This window comes from Oryx dammah, unplaced genomic scaffold (genome assembly GCF_014754425.2).
Source record: "Oryx dammah isolate SB20612 unplaced genomic scaffold, SCBI_Odam_1.1 HiC_scaffold_1, whole genome shotgun sequence".
Taxonomy (NCBI): Eukaryota; Metazoa; Chordata; class Mammalia; order Artiodactyla; family Bovidae; genus Oryx; species Oryx dammah.
The window spans coordinates 77,242,386-77,256,821 of NW_024070185.1; the positions used below are offsets into that span (position 1 = coordinate 77,242,386).

Genomic DNA, 14,436 nt, shown 5'->3' on the forward strand with positions numbered 1-14,436 from the left:
TGGCTGATGTGACCGGCAGCTCTCCAGATAACGGCTTCTCCAACAGTCTGAAGCCTACAGTGAGTACTCAGGAACAGTGAAACCTACTATGTTAAGGCTCTGAGAGTTGGGAGTTGTTTGTTACCAAGCGTGACCCCACCCATGATCATTGCTACTCATCTGTCCTAAAAGAGGGTTGTCAGATATTCCTCAAAAATACCAGACCTTCAGTGGGTACAAGGATAAAACACAGGAACCCAGTTTTTTAAGAAATCAAAAGCATTTATATTTTGTAATATTTACATTTTAGAAACTGTTCTTTTAACTATGATAACTGTATAGAGCGGGAGCTGTCAGATTTTTATGTACAGGACCAGATAGCAAATATCTTAGCCTCTGTGTGGGCCATATGGTCTTTATCACAAGTTCTCAACCCTGCCAATGGCTTACAAAAGTAGTCCTAGACAACATCCAAGTGAATTCCAATGGCTGTGTTTCAGTAAAACTTCACTCACAAAAATACATGGTTGGCCACATTTGGCCCATGGGCCATGGTTCTACCAACTCCAATAGACAGCATTGAAGGCATCACAGAATTGACTTTATACTGGCTTTTCCCATCGTTCAGCTTCACTTGTTGACTTACACATTTTTAATTACACTGAGAAATTTTTCTACAACTGAATTCAAGACAGGAATCAAAGTAGGAGATAACAATTTGTAGAGCTTCTATTGATTAAATAACTGTGTGGCCCCACAGGGAAAGATATGGTATAGCTAAAGTTAAGAACTTCATCATAAAGGAAATTAAGAAAGAGGCCTTTTCTTCCTATATGCTGCTGCTGCTGCTAAGTCGCTTCAGTCTCTGTGCAACCCCATAGACGGCAGCCCACCAGGCTCCCTGTCCCTGGGATTCTCCAGGCAAGAACACTGGAGTGGGTTGCCATTTCCTTCCCCAATGCATGAAAGTGAAAAGTGAAAGTGAAGTCACTCAGTCGCTTCCGACTCTCCGCGACCCCATGGACTGCAGCCTACCAGGCTCCTCCGTCCATGGGATTTTCCAGGCAAGAGTACTGGAGTGGGGTGCCATTGCCTTCTCCGCTTCCTATATGAAATCATCAAATTTTTTTTTTCTTCCATGGTTGGATATTTACTAGAAATGTAGCATGCACTGAGGCTAAAAAAATGCAGTATAACAACTATCCAAAGGACACATTTCCTTGGCTACCTTGCATAAGATTAAAAAACTACTTTTTAAAATGTTCAACAAATATACTAGAAAACAATTGCTTATACAATGCAAATGTAATCTTTTTTTCAAGAAAAACACTTTATCAAGGAATTAAACTTTCTCATAATGAAATAAAGGGCCAATGTATTTCTTATTTTGAGCAGTGACCATTCTGACTACAGATATAAGTGAAGAGAATAAACATGGTTCTGAAACTGCTACCTAATGTAAGAGGGTGAATTATTGGCTCTGAGTTCTTTCTTTCCCCCTCATCCTTGTCAACCGACTCCACAGTGCACTTCTCCATCCCACTGATAGTAGGCCCAGGCATTTGACATGTTTTGGCCGACAGAATGTCAACAAAATGACAGTGTGCCATTTCAGAGCAGAGGCCTTTAATGATTTCCTATAAATTTGCTACCTGTCTTGTACTTATGCCATCTTCCATGAGGAAAGCATGTGCTTCACAGCTGCTCTCAAAAATAAGTAACAGACTTGAACCCAACTCTGAGCCTGGAGTAGAACTGTTCCAACTAACCTACAGATCTGTGGGTAGAGAAATTAATGTTTGTTGTTGCACACCACTGAGATTCTGGAGTCATTTTTATGCCATATTATCACATCAATAGTTGACTAATACAGCTATTACTGACCTTTTTATTACTTAATCATTGTTTTCACAATGACATATGAAAAATTGTAGTTTGTAAATAAATGGTCATCAGTTCAGTAACAATGTTTCAACTCACTCAAGAAACTGAGCCATCAAGTGTGATTAAAGCTAAGAATTTCATGTAAGTCATTTTCAAAAACCTCTGAACTTTTCCAGTTTTTAAGTAGCGCAACAGGATAGTATTATGAAGTATTAAGAAATGTGTCCTCAAGTGTTCCCTGTGTTTCACTGAATTATTACCCATAGGACCTTTTCTTAGCCCACTGGCTAGGAAAGAGACACATATTAATTTAGGAAAGAATGTTTCCAACAATAGATCGCAAGCTATTAATGGTTCACAAAATCAATCAAGTAGGTCTGGCTTCCTGGTGGATCAGAGAGTAAAGTGTCTGCCTGCAATGCAGAAGACCTGGGTTCAATTCCTGGGTCGGGAAGATCCCCTGGAGAAGGAAATGGCAACCCACTCCAGTACTCTTGCCTGGAAAACCCCATGGATGGAGAAGCCTGGTAGGCTACAAGTCCATGGGGTTGCAAAGAGTCGGACACGACTGTGCGACTTCACTTTCAACCAATATATTTTAAATGAAAATAGAATAGAAAACACCAGACTCATATATAAAAAGGTAAACATACATAAAAATACATAACATACTTAAAGTGTAAGCATTGCTTTCCAAATATATATGGAAAAAACTGAGACTGAAATATGATAGGTCAAAATGATTAAAAACTTTTGAAAGACACTACCTTATTTTAATGGAAACAGCTGTGCTTAGTAGCTCAGTCTTGTCCTACTCTTGCGACCCCATAGACTGTAGCCTGCCAGGCTCCTCTGTCCATGGGATTCTCCAGGCAAGAATAATGGAGTGGGTTGCCATTTCCTTCTCAATGGAAACAGAGGACTCAAATTTTTGGCTCTAGTACAATACTGGACCCTTCCACCAATTATAATTAGCACTTTACTTTCTACATCATTCTGAGGCCATAACTACGTACAATATAAAATGGAAAAGACCACAGCAAATTATATGCTAAACAGTGAATTACTAAAGTCATTCCCATTAAAATCAGGACCAAGATAGGAATGTACATTATGACCACTACTTCTCAATAATGTTTAGAAACATTTAGCTAATGCCCAAAAGCAAAATAAACAAAACATGAAAAAGAAGATAAATATCTTTCTTCCTTTTAGATGACATTATTGAATAAAACACAGAATTAATTTGATAAAGGAGCTAATTACAAAATAAATATTATAAATTAACATTTTAATGCAGATTAACAATAACTAATTAGAAATGTAAGTGAAAAAATTCTACATTGTGGTTAAAACTGTATATAGGGACAGGTATGTTTTTTAAAGGTATAGTACATAAGTGAAGAGGCAAGCCACAGCATAGGAAAATATATTTGCAAAGCATATATCCAACAAAAAAACTAATGTTCAGAATATAACAAAAAATTCTTTAAAATCAATGAGAAAAAGACAGGCAATCCAAGTTTTTAAAGGCAAAAGCTTTAAACCAGACACTCATGAAAGAGTCTACCCAAATGATCAATAAACATATGAAAGATACTAGGCATCATTAGTCCCAATGAGATATACTACGTACTCATCATAATGGCTAACATTTTAACAACTGACAATGCTAAGTTGGCAAAAATGGAAACAAATGGAACTCTCACAGTGCTGGCAGTGTGTCAGTTGGTACCGGTACTTTGGAAAAGGTCTTGGATTCTCTGTTAGGGTGAATAAGCAAATGTACAATCCTGTTCCTTGCATATACTCAATGAAAATGTGTATATAGGTGCACCAATGTACATGTATTAGCTTGTTTTAGTATTATTCATAGCAGCCTAAACTAGAAACAACCTCCCCAAATGTCCATCAACAGTAGAATGGAGGGATAGAAATGTAAAATGCTGCAGCCACTGTGGAAAATGGTATGGTAATTCCTCAAAAAATTAAACATAGAATTATTTTAATTCCACTTGTGGATACTCAAAATAATAGAAAGCAGAGATCTGAGTGGATATTGGTACACTCATGTTTATATGAACAATATTCACAATAGTCAAAAAATGGTAGCAAGCCAAGTGCCCATTAATAGATGAATGGATATCTACAAAATAGTTTTATTCAGCCTTAAAAGGAAGGTAAGTCTTATATATATCCCAACATATATGAACCTTGAAAACATGTTAATTGAAATAAGCCAGACACAAAAGGACAAATATTTTAAGATTCCACTTATCTGAGGTACCTATAGTAGTCAAACTCACAGGGGTAAAAAGTAGAATGGTAGTTGGCAGGCAATGGGAGAAAGGAGAACAGGAAATTATTGTTTAACGGGTATGGAGTTTCAGTTTGGATGATGAAAATTTCAGGAAATAGATGGTGGTGATTTGTTGTGCAACAGTTTAAACATACTTAATGCCACTGAACTAAACACTTCAAGATGGTTAAAATAGTAAACTTTATGTTATATATACTTTACCATAATAAAAATTTCAAGAGTAAAATGGATTAATTATGATATATTTTATATAATATAATAATGTTTAACAATGAAAATGAAGAAACTACTGCTACACAATAACATAGATTTAAAATTTTTGTTATCCAGTAGCTTAAAAATGTACATGTGCACGTTTGAATATGTATATAAAGTAAACAATGACAAAAATAAATGCAAAGGAACAATTTTACATCCTTAGGACTTTAGAAAATACATTTCTAGCAGTTTTAGAATTGTATTACATTCCAGGTTTAACCACAAAGCTTTCTGAAAGCTGAGGCCAAGAAAATTTCAAATGATCAAAGCAAATATTTACATAACTTTTCTTTTCATATTTTTCTAAAATTTAATAAAAAAAAGAAGCAAAAATATCAGACTATTTTTTTCATACTGGGCCTGGCCTCCCTTCCCTAAACTGCATTGTGAGTTGCCTCCTGCAGCATTCTGAGGTTGTAACTATGTAGAAGACCATCTGACTAGGAGATGAAATAGACAAGGCAGAAAATGGCCACTTCTAAGGTGTGAGATATGGAAGAGACAGGTGGGGAGTCAGGAATGACCATTGGAAAAGTGTCCTGCAGAAACAGCAAATTTTTCTTTACTGTTTTTGATGCAGAAAGAATGATGGATTGTTTCAAGAAGAATCACATTTACAGCCAGTTATTCAACAGTTATAGGAAGAGAAGATGCCTGCACAGTTAGCCAAGTGTGATGGTGATGGGAAACGCTGAGCTGGAAGAAGCACAAGCTGGAATCAAGATTTCCGGGAGAAATATCAATAACCTCAGATATGCAGATGACACCACCCTTATGGCAGAAAGTTAAGAGGAACTAAAAAGCCTATTGATGAAAGTGAAAGAGGAGAGTGAAAAAGTTGGCTTAAAGCTCAACATTCAGAAAACTAAGATCATGGCATCTGGTCCCATCACTTCATGGGAAATAGATGGGGAAACAGTGGAAACAGTGTCAGACTTTATTTTGGGGGGGCTCCAAAATCACCGCAGATGGTGACTGCAGCCATGAAATTAAAAGACGCTTACTCCTTGGAAGGAAAGTTATGACCAACCTAGATACCTTATTAAAAAGCAGAGACATTACTTTGCCACCTAAGGTCCGTCTAGTCAAGGCTATGGTTTTTCCAGCAGTCATGTGTGGATGTGAGAGTTGGACTATAAAGAAAGCTGAGCACCGAAGAAGTGATGCTTTTGAACTGTGATGTTGGAGAAGACTCTTGAGAGTCCCTTGGACTGCAAGGAGATCCAACCAGTCCATTCTAAAGGAGATCAACCCTGGGATTTCTTCGGAAAGAATGATGCTAAAGCTGAAACTCCAGTACTTTGGCCACCTCATGTGAAGAGTTGACTCATTGGAAAAGACTCTGAAGCTGGGAGGGATTGTGGGCAGGAGGAGAAGGGGATGACAGAGGATGAGATGGCTGGATGGCATCACTGACTCGATGGATGTGAGTCTGAGTGAACTCTGGGAGTTGATGATGGACAGGGAGGCCTGGCGTGATGCAGTTTATGGGGTCGCAAAGTGTCAGACACCAGTGAGCGACTGAACTGAACTGAACTGATGCAGAAGCACTCAGCCTCATCCCCTAAGATCTGAAAGGAGGATGCTGGCAGCGTTCTGCCAGACAATGAGAGGAACCAAAGCCAACTCCTGCCACTAGCCAGGGAAGCCAAGCCCAACTGGCCCTTCACTGCTTCAATGGCAAAGAAACAGAAGAAAGCAACACAGAGCCTAGGAAGCAATGCAGCATGACTGGAGAAAAAAGGAAATGGTACACTCAGGTTGCAGAGGAAGAGCATAATTTTTATAAGAGCAAAAATCATTTAGTTTTTTAAAAAGAATGAGAAACACTCAAATTAAGCTAAAGTTATTCCCAAACTCATAGCCTTATACTACTCTGCTATTTTTTTATTAATTAATTTTTATTGGAGAATAGTTGCTTTACAATGTTGCATTAGTTTCCACCATACAGCAAAGTGAAATCAACTCTATATGTACATATATCCCTTCTTTGGGGGGATTTCCTTCCTGTTTAGGTCACCACAGAGCACAGAGTAGAGTTCCTTGAGCTATACAGTAGGTTTTCATTAATTATACATAGTATCAGTAGCGTATATACATCAATCCCAATCTCCCAATTCAATCCAACCTCCTTTCCTTGCTTTTGTTTTTAAATGTATCTCCTTTAAAAGTTATATACCTAAATATTGGGTTAAATAGCATTCCCCCAAAACTCACATCCACCCAGAACCTCAGAACTGGTCACTTTAGAAATAGAATCTTGGCAGATGTAATTAGATATAATCAGTTAAATTAAGATGAAGTCTTAGAGGATTAGGGTGGGCCTTACAGGAAGGCCTTACAGGGTGGTGTACTTAAAGGAAGAAGAGATACATAGAAACCCACCCAGGGGAGAAGGCCATATAAAGATGGAAGCAGAGACAGGAGGTATGCACATAAAAACCAGAGATTGCTGGGAGCCTCTAGAAGCTAAGAAGCAAGGAAGACTTTCCCACTAGAGCCTTCAGAAGAAGTCGAGCCTTTCTGATGGTTTGATTTAGTTCCTAGAAAGATTCCTACTTTGTAACAATTGGTAACAATAGCCTTAGGAAGCTAATACAGTGAGATATACAAAAGAGTATACACATGTAAATTGACAGTTCAAAAGCAATAACAGTAACATAAACATCCATTTATCCATAGTTTGACCTTGGAAAGAAAGTTGCAAGTAATTTTGAAACCCTCTAGTGCGCTCCTCCTCACCCATATCTGTGACCCTTGTGTTTACTATCTGGATTTTGTATTAAGCATTTTTCCCCCTTTCTTTGTAATTTCTTCATACAGACATATGAATAAATCCCCAAACAATAAGCTATTTAGTATTGCTTGTTTTGAGCTTTAATGTAAATTGAGTCATATCTTATATATTCTTCCTTATGTATTTTTTACACAGCATTTTGTTTTTGAAAGTAATTCATGGTGATGTATAATATTGCATATACAATATATTTTTCATTTTACAACTAATTGCAATTAAGTGGTTCCCAGTATTTTTCCATTATAAAAAATATTACCATAAACATTCTTCATATGTCTTCTAATACACATATGCATTATTATGGGGCAATAACAGTCTGAACTGGAATAGACTTGGTTTAAATAGTTTCTATCCAATAGTAGAACTGATGAACTATAGGTTATGTTTATGCTCAACTTTATGAAAATTATACTTTAAAAATAATAATAGAATTAAAAGGAACTTTTTAGATATCAAATCAGACAAAATGAGGCAGAAAAGGTGAAATAAAAGACAGTTAATCCAAAAATCTGACAAAGAAGGGAAACACAGACAAATCTCACTTGGGAATATAGATGTGAAAAATATAAATAATTCAAACCTTAAAGTCCGTAGTAATAATATACCATTGCCAAATTGACTTTACGAATGTAAGCATGATGAAATATCAAAGAAAAAAGCATACAATTTATAAAATTAGTCAAAGCATAGAAGTATAAGATCACCTCAATCAGTATTGAAAAGATACTTGATAACATTTACAAGGGCTTCCCTAATAACTCGGTAAAGAATCTGTCTGCAATGCAGGAGACCCCAGTTCGATTCGTGAGTTGGGAATATCCCCTGGAAAAGAGATAGGATACCCGCTCCAGTATTCTTGGGCTTCCCTTGTGGCTCAGCTGGTAAAGAATCTGCTTGTAATGCGAGAGACCTGGCTTTGATCCCTGGGTTGGGAAGATCCCCTGGTGAAGGAAAAGGCTACCCTCTCTAGGATTCTGTTCTAGAGAATCTATTTTTCTTAAAAAAAAAAAAAAAAACTTTATGAATCAACACTAGAAAAATAGATTCTTAACATGATGAAAAATATCTATAGTAACTAAATTAGGAACAAGAATAGAATACTTGCTTTCACATCCATTATTCAAACCAGAATTTCCAATCTATATATTAAGAAAAAGAAAGTGAGGTACAAATATTCTAAAAGAGACATAAATTAGAAAGGAGAAAACTTCCTATTTGGAGATGATATGATTTGCAGATAATTTTTCACCTAGGTAACAAAAGACTAATCTAGTATTGTAAAATTACCATTGAAAATTTTCAACAGAAAGCAGAAATATACCTATCACTTGTCAGTGCATCCAGCAAAGACATTTTATCCAGTATCCTCCTTGTCATGCTCACTCTCAGATATAAATTTGTTATTACTGAAGAGGGGATGCAATTTTCTAACATTCAGATCATTATCTCTTTGCTTTTCTCTCTTCCTCTCTATTTTTTCCTGTCAGATCAGACATTTGAATTCATGTACATCAAATTCATATTTAATCTAACACCATTATAAATAAAACCTTGATATCCAATTATACCCTTATGTAGATTCTGCCTTTACTTCATGCCAAGCTTGATGCAAAATTCAAACCTGTTACAAATCCCACTTCCCAATTAATAATCCTTTAGCACCAAAGTATTACTGGGGAAAAAAAAAAAAGCTAGAATTTGCCAGGATATTGAAAGTGAGAGAGGTCAAGGGGTGGGGTATATGATAATGCTCTGTATTTTGCACTCAATTTTTCTGTGACACCAAAACATTTCTAAAAATAAATTTTATTAATTAAGAAACTAAAATTTGCTAACCATGTAGCCAAATTGAAAAGCTAACAGCACATAGCACACATTATTTCCATCAAACAATTCTTTCTTAAATGGCTGTTGCCAACATACCCCTGTGGGCAGTCAGGGCCCCAACTCTTGGACACTGGATTAAGAGGCCCAATTCTGGCTTCTTCCACCTGAATCCAAGCCAATGACTGAGGGTCAATGGGATCAGTTGGGTGCTCTCCAAAGCCCATATTTGAGAACTTTCCTTTTATTCCTCATCTACTCTTTTTCTTATTTTAAAAGCTTGTTTTCATTTTCATGAGACCTAAACATCAGCCACATGATAACTTCTATCCCTCAGGATTATTCAGTCTTTTTCCAGTAAAACCAAGCCCTTCATACAAATAAAAGTTAATATCAACTGCTGAGATGCTAGAATATTCTTCACCTCATTTAAAATTTTTCTAATACCATTATTTAATTAATATCAGCATTAATTTGTTGGAAATATTAAGGGAACTGTTTCCTTTCACACAACAACCAGGACAAAATAACTATGTGTAAAGTCAAAAGAAAATGTGCAGGATTTGTAAAAAGAATTACAAACCTTTACTGGGGTACCTAAAAGTTACAAAAAGTGGATAAATATACTATAGTCCAGATTAGATAGAAGCTTTATATTATAAATATGACAATTATCCCCAAATTAACACCTAATGGGATGAAAGTCTCATCAAATTCACAATTGGATTTTTCAATTTGAATTAATAAAGATAAATAGAATAATAAAGTACTTACATTATTGCATAGAAAAGAAGTCCTCGGAAGAATATAACAAAATACAAAAATTATATAGGAGAATATCAATAGAATGAACTCATAAAAATTTAGAATTTTTGTATGGCAAAATAAAAAAAGCTATGAAAAAAATAAAAAATTGAAAAGGTAAATGACATCCTAAAATAAATTTACAACATATAAATCAGACAAAAGATATATTGGAAGAGGTGTTTGTTAACAATAAAATAAGATCAATAAAATATGAAGTATTATTCAAGAAAGTATTTTTGAGGATTGAGGAACAGTACATTCTCAGATGCCATCATGGGTGTCAATCTGAATAATTTTTTTTAATATACATAAAATCCATAAAATGAGCAAGGACATTTGGGTTTTTGGTCCTTCTTTCAGGACCAATGGTCTTTGAGGACCAATGTAGTCCAAGGAAATAGTTACACAAAAAGTATAATTATCTGACCAAAAGAATTTTGTCTTGACTTTTACGAACAGTGAAAAATTAGAGAAGACTTGAATTTCCATCATTTTCAGGATCAGTAAATAAAGTATGGCATTCCCATGCAATGGACCATTGTGCAACCATAAAAATGATGACACAGTTTCCAGCAAAGCAGCAACGGGGCTAGCAACAGCCCTCACCATCACAGGCACCACCGAAGGGCCCAAGAGCAAGAGCAGTCCAGCTCAAGGGGCAGCAAAGAAAGCCAGAGAAGTAAGCAAAATGATCCACCAAACTGTAGCTGCACATGTTGAAACTAAGCTACAAAAAGACAACAGGAAAGAGCCAATCTTCAGAGTGAAAACCAAAAACAGTGAAAGACGAGCAAGAGGAAGAGGCTAAAATGGGTCAGGAAGACATTAAAGAAGATGTAACTGCAGAAAGCAAGAGAGTCCAACCTCTGAAGAAACAGAAGCAAAAGAAGCCACATTTGATGTGATGAACATCCTCTCCTGAATTTTTCCCATGGTCTCCATTCTACCCTTACTATTCAACTGTCTCATAAAGGCATGTTTTTAGATGCTCTAAAAATAATTAAGGATGTTTTTAGGAATGTAGATGAGTGTAAATGTTCTTTCTTTCTTTTTTAAAGACTTATTTGTTTGGCTCCACCAGGTCTTGGCTGCAGCACATGGGATCTGCAGCTGTGACATGTGTGCTCTTAGTTACAGCATGCGGATTTAGTTCCCTGACCAGAGACCAAACATGCCCTCTGCATTGTGAATGAGGAGTCTTAGCCGCTGGACCACCAGGGAAGTCCCTAAATGCTTTCTCTTAAGAGGCAAAATCGGGTACAATTGTTCTTTTTCTGCACATTTTGGAATTTGAAAAATATTGAATTAAAGAAGTCTTTGAATCTTGTGCTCCAACTTTCCATTCCATAGGCTGTAGATGAGGAGGGTTATATCTTTTAACATGAAGTGTAATTAAATGCAATTCACAATTATAATCATGCTCCTAGTACATCTCAAACATTTCATTGCTGATCTTCTATACCCATGCTGTTCTTTGGTAGAATAATCTAAGGAAACTGCCCCTGATCTTGGCCCTCTTTGTCAGACTTGAGTGCCAGCTGTGACATCTTTGGTAGCAGTAACCCCAGTTTATCCTACAGCTTTGATTGGACTTTTTTTTTTAGCATGTTGTGAACTATTAAATCATGAATTAATGGGATTTTAACCTAAAAATTTATCAATATTTTATCATATTAGTAGTTTATATCCTCTTCCAAAGGACAATTTTCCTCCAAATTTTAACTGAAGTGACCAGGTAACTTTTTAGAAAAGGACTGCAATCACTTTTTAAAGATTTTTTAGCACTTACATAAGAACAGTGAGCTGTATGTTTAGTTGCCAAGCTGTGTCTGACTCTTTTGCGACCCCATGGACTGTAGTCCACCAGGCGCCTCTGTTTATGAGATTTCCCAAGCAAGAATACTGGAGTGGGTTGACATTTCCTTTTCCATTTATATAATCTGTGAAGAGATAAAACAATAAACCAATAAAATATCAGTTATATAAATGTTGATGCTGCATATGTACTACATTTGAAATCAACAAGAGTTGATTTCATCAACTCTTAGGCCTACATTTTTCACACAGATTCTCCTGTCCTCCTAACCGCTTGGGTATGAATGAACTCCAGCAAGGCTTTTATATATTTGTCATTTCAAATTTGACTTATACAGTTTCTTGGTATTACATATGCTGAGCTTAATTATTATTTATTATAAAATGTCTTTCAAAAGATTTTGCCATAACTAGCATTGAAACACAATTATTCAATGTGTACAGAAAGATGTGGAAACATAAAAGCAGAGCAGAAATGTAATATTACTGAAGCAAATAATCTCATTGGAATGACCTCAGTTTCATATTTTCTGGGAAGAAACAACCAGTGCTTGAAGGAACCCAAGAGAGAAGATACCCAAAGTGGCAAAAAACAGGAAAATACCTTCACACACCATACAATGCAGCTTAAAGGGTGGAGAAACTGGCAAACTTCAGCATAGAAGATTTCAAAAGCATCAAGAAGCTGGTTATATCACACAGAGAAAGATAAATATTGCATTGTCTCATTTATAAGGGAATCTAAAATAAACAAAAAACAGACTCATGGAGTCAGAGAACAAATTGATGGTTGCCAGAGGCAAGGGATGGGGCTGGGCAAAATGGATGAAGTGGGTGAAGGAGTCCAAAGGTACAAGCTTCCAGTCGTAAGATGCGTAAGTCCTGGGAGGTAATGTACAGCATGGTGACTATAGCTTATAATACTGTATTGTACTCTTGCAAGTTGCTGAGAGAATAGATTTTAGAAGTTCTCATCACAAGAAAAAAAAAACGCATTATGTCTGGTGATGGAGGTTAGCTAGACTTATTGTGATTATCATTTTGCAGTTTATAAATACTGAATCATCATGTTTGCACACCCAAAACTAATATAGTGTTAAATGTCAATTTTATATCAGTTTTTTAAAAAAGAAACTGCTTACGACACAGGACCGTTCCATCAACAAATGTTGTGCTGTGGTTTAGTTGGCAGCTGTTGCTTGCTTGCTTTCTTTTTCTGTCTCCCTCTTCTTCCTTCTTTCTCCCTTTCCTTCCTCCCTCCTTCTCTCCCTCCCTCTCTGTCTTTTTCTCTCTCTTTCTTTCTTTCTCTGCAGTACCTAAAACAAAGGGATGCTAACAATCAATGATGTCTTGTAGTCAATGAAATATATTGAATTGCTTCTTTGTTAACAAGAAAATGTATTCCTGACCCATTTGAAATGTTCCTTTCAGGAGCATGTAGAGTAAAATTAGAATGATGCAGAGTTAGCATGGCACCTGGCTAAGGATAATATACAACCTGGTGACGTGTTTTACATTTTTTCTTTTTCTTAATCTGAGTGTTTATTTGTGAATACTTATCCAGCTATAAACTTTATGCATATTTTTCTGAATGTGCCATGCTTTAATGTAAGTTTTCTGAAAATATCAGTATACAACAGAGTTTGCATAGTGTGGATCCCATTTTTGAAATGATGGAGGTCTATATGACTTCTCACATTGGTGCACATATTTCTGTATATCAGCCCAGAATCCATATGTCAACAAGAATTATGGAAAGACAGGTAACTTCTGCTTTCTTCTTCATGATTTTTTGTGTCTGAATATTTTTTACAGTGAGCATGTATTTCTTTCACCATGAGAAGAAAAAGACAGGAAGACCTACTCCAATTTTAAAAATACATATAGGTAAAACCTGCATATTCTTTGAACAGCAAATCCACTTCACAGAATTTGTGTACAGAAATAACTAAGGATATGCACAGAAACTTAGCTGTGAGAATGCTCGTCATATTTCATATCTTCTATTCAGTATTTTCATTTGAGTGTTTAGTCTAAAAACTGATTTGAGATGTAGACAGATACGTATTTACAAGGTTTTTCATCATAGTGGTTGCAAAATACCAAACACTTCCAATAACGTGGGGATAGTTAGGTAAACTACTGTACATTCCTGTACAGGATGCATAGTCACAAACATGGATAAGGATTTTGGAGAAAAAAAATTGTGATGATATAGGAGATGCTTATTAACACTGCCACATGAAACACTAATTCAAAACTCTCAATGCAATATAAACCATATTTTATACAAGCACAAAATATATATGACATTTATATGCAAATAAAAAGGAAGAAATATGTGCAAATGTTTATAATGGTTATTCTTCACTCAGATGATAATTTTTAATTATCTTTTTTGTACCTTTCTGTATTTTCTGTATTTTCCTAATTCTCTAAAATGAGCATTATATGTTCTGTAAATTTCAGAATCTCCTCCAGTATTCTTTCCTGAAAAATCCCATGGATGGAGGAACCTAGCAGGCTATACAGTCCATGGGGTCGCAACAAGTCGAACACAACTGAGCAACTAACACAAATTTTAGAAAGTAATTTTTTTTAAATCACTACAGTCATAAGTACTTTTCTAGAGAGCAAACAGCCACATCAAAACATTTTTATTCTAGAAAGAAGCACAGAAAGTGCCTCAGGCCCTGCTTCTCGACTCCTGTACTCCCATTCTTGAAGGATGGCCTGTTGCTTGGTGCCTATT

At 35.9% G+C, this 14,436-nt stretch overlaps 1 non-coding gene across 1 annotated transcript; it reads left to right on the forward strand.

Annotated features, from left to right (window-relative positions):
- The first annotated feature begins 13,102 nt into the window (after positions 1-13,102).
- On the forward strand, positions 13,103-13,205 carry LOC120867753. Its single transcript, XR_005721988.1, has one exon. It is a non-coding gene; the product is annotated as a U6 spliceosomal RNA (small nuclear RNA).
- Positions 13,206-14,436: the final 1,231 nt, after the last annotated feature.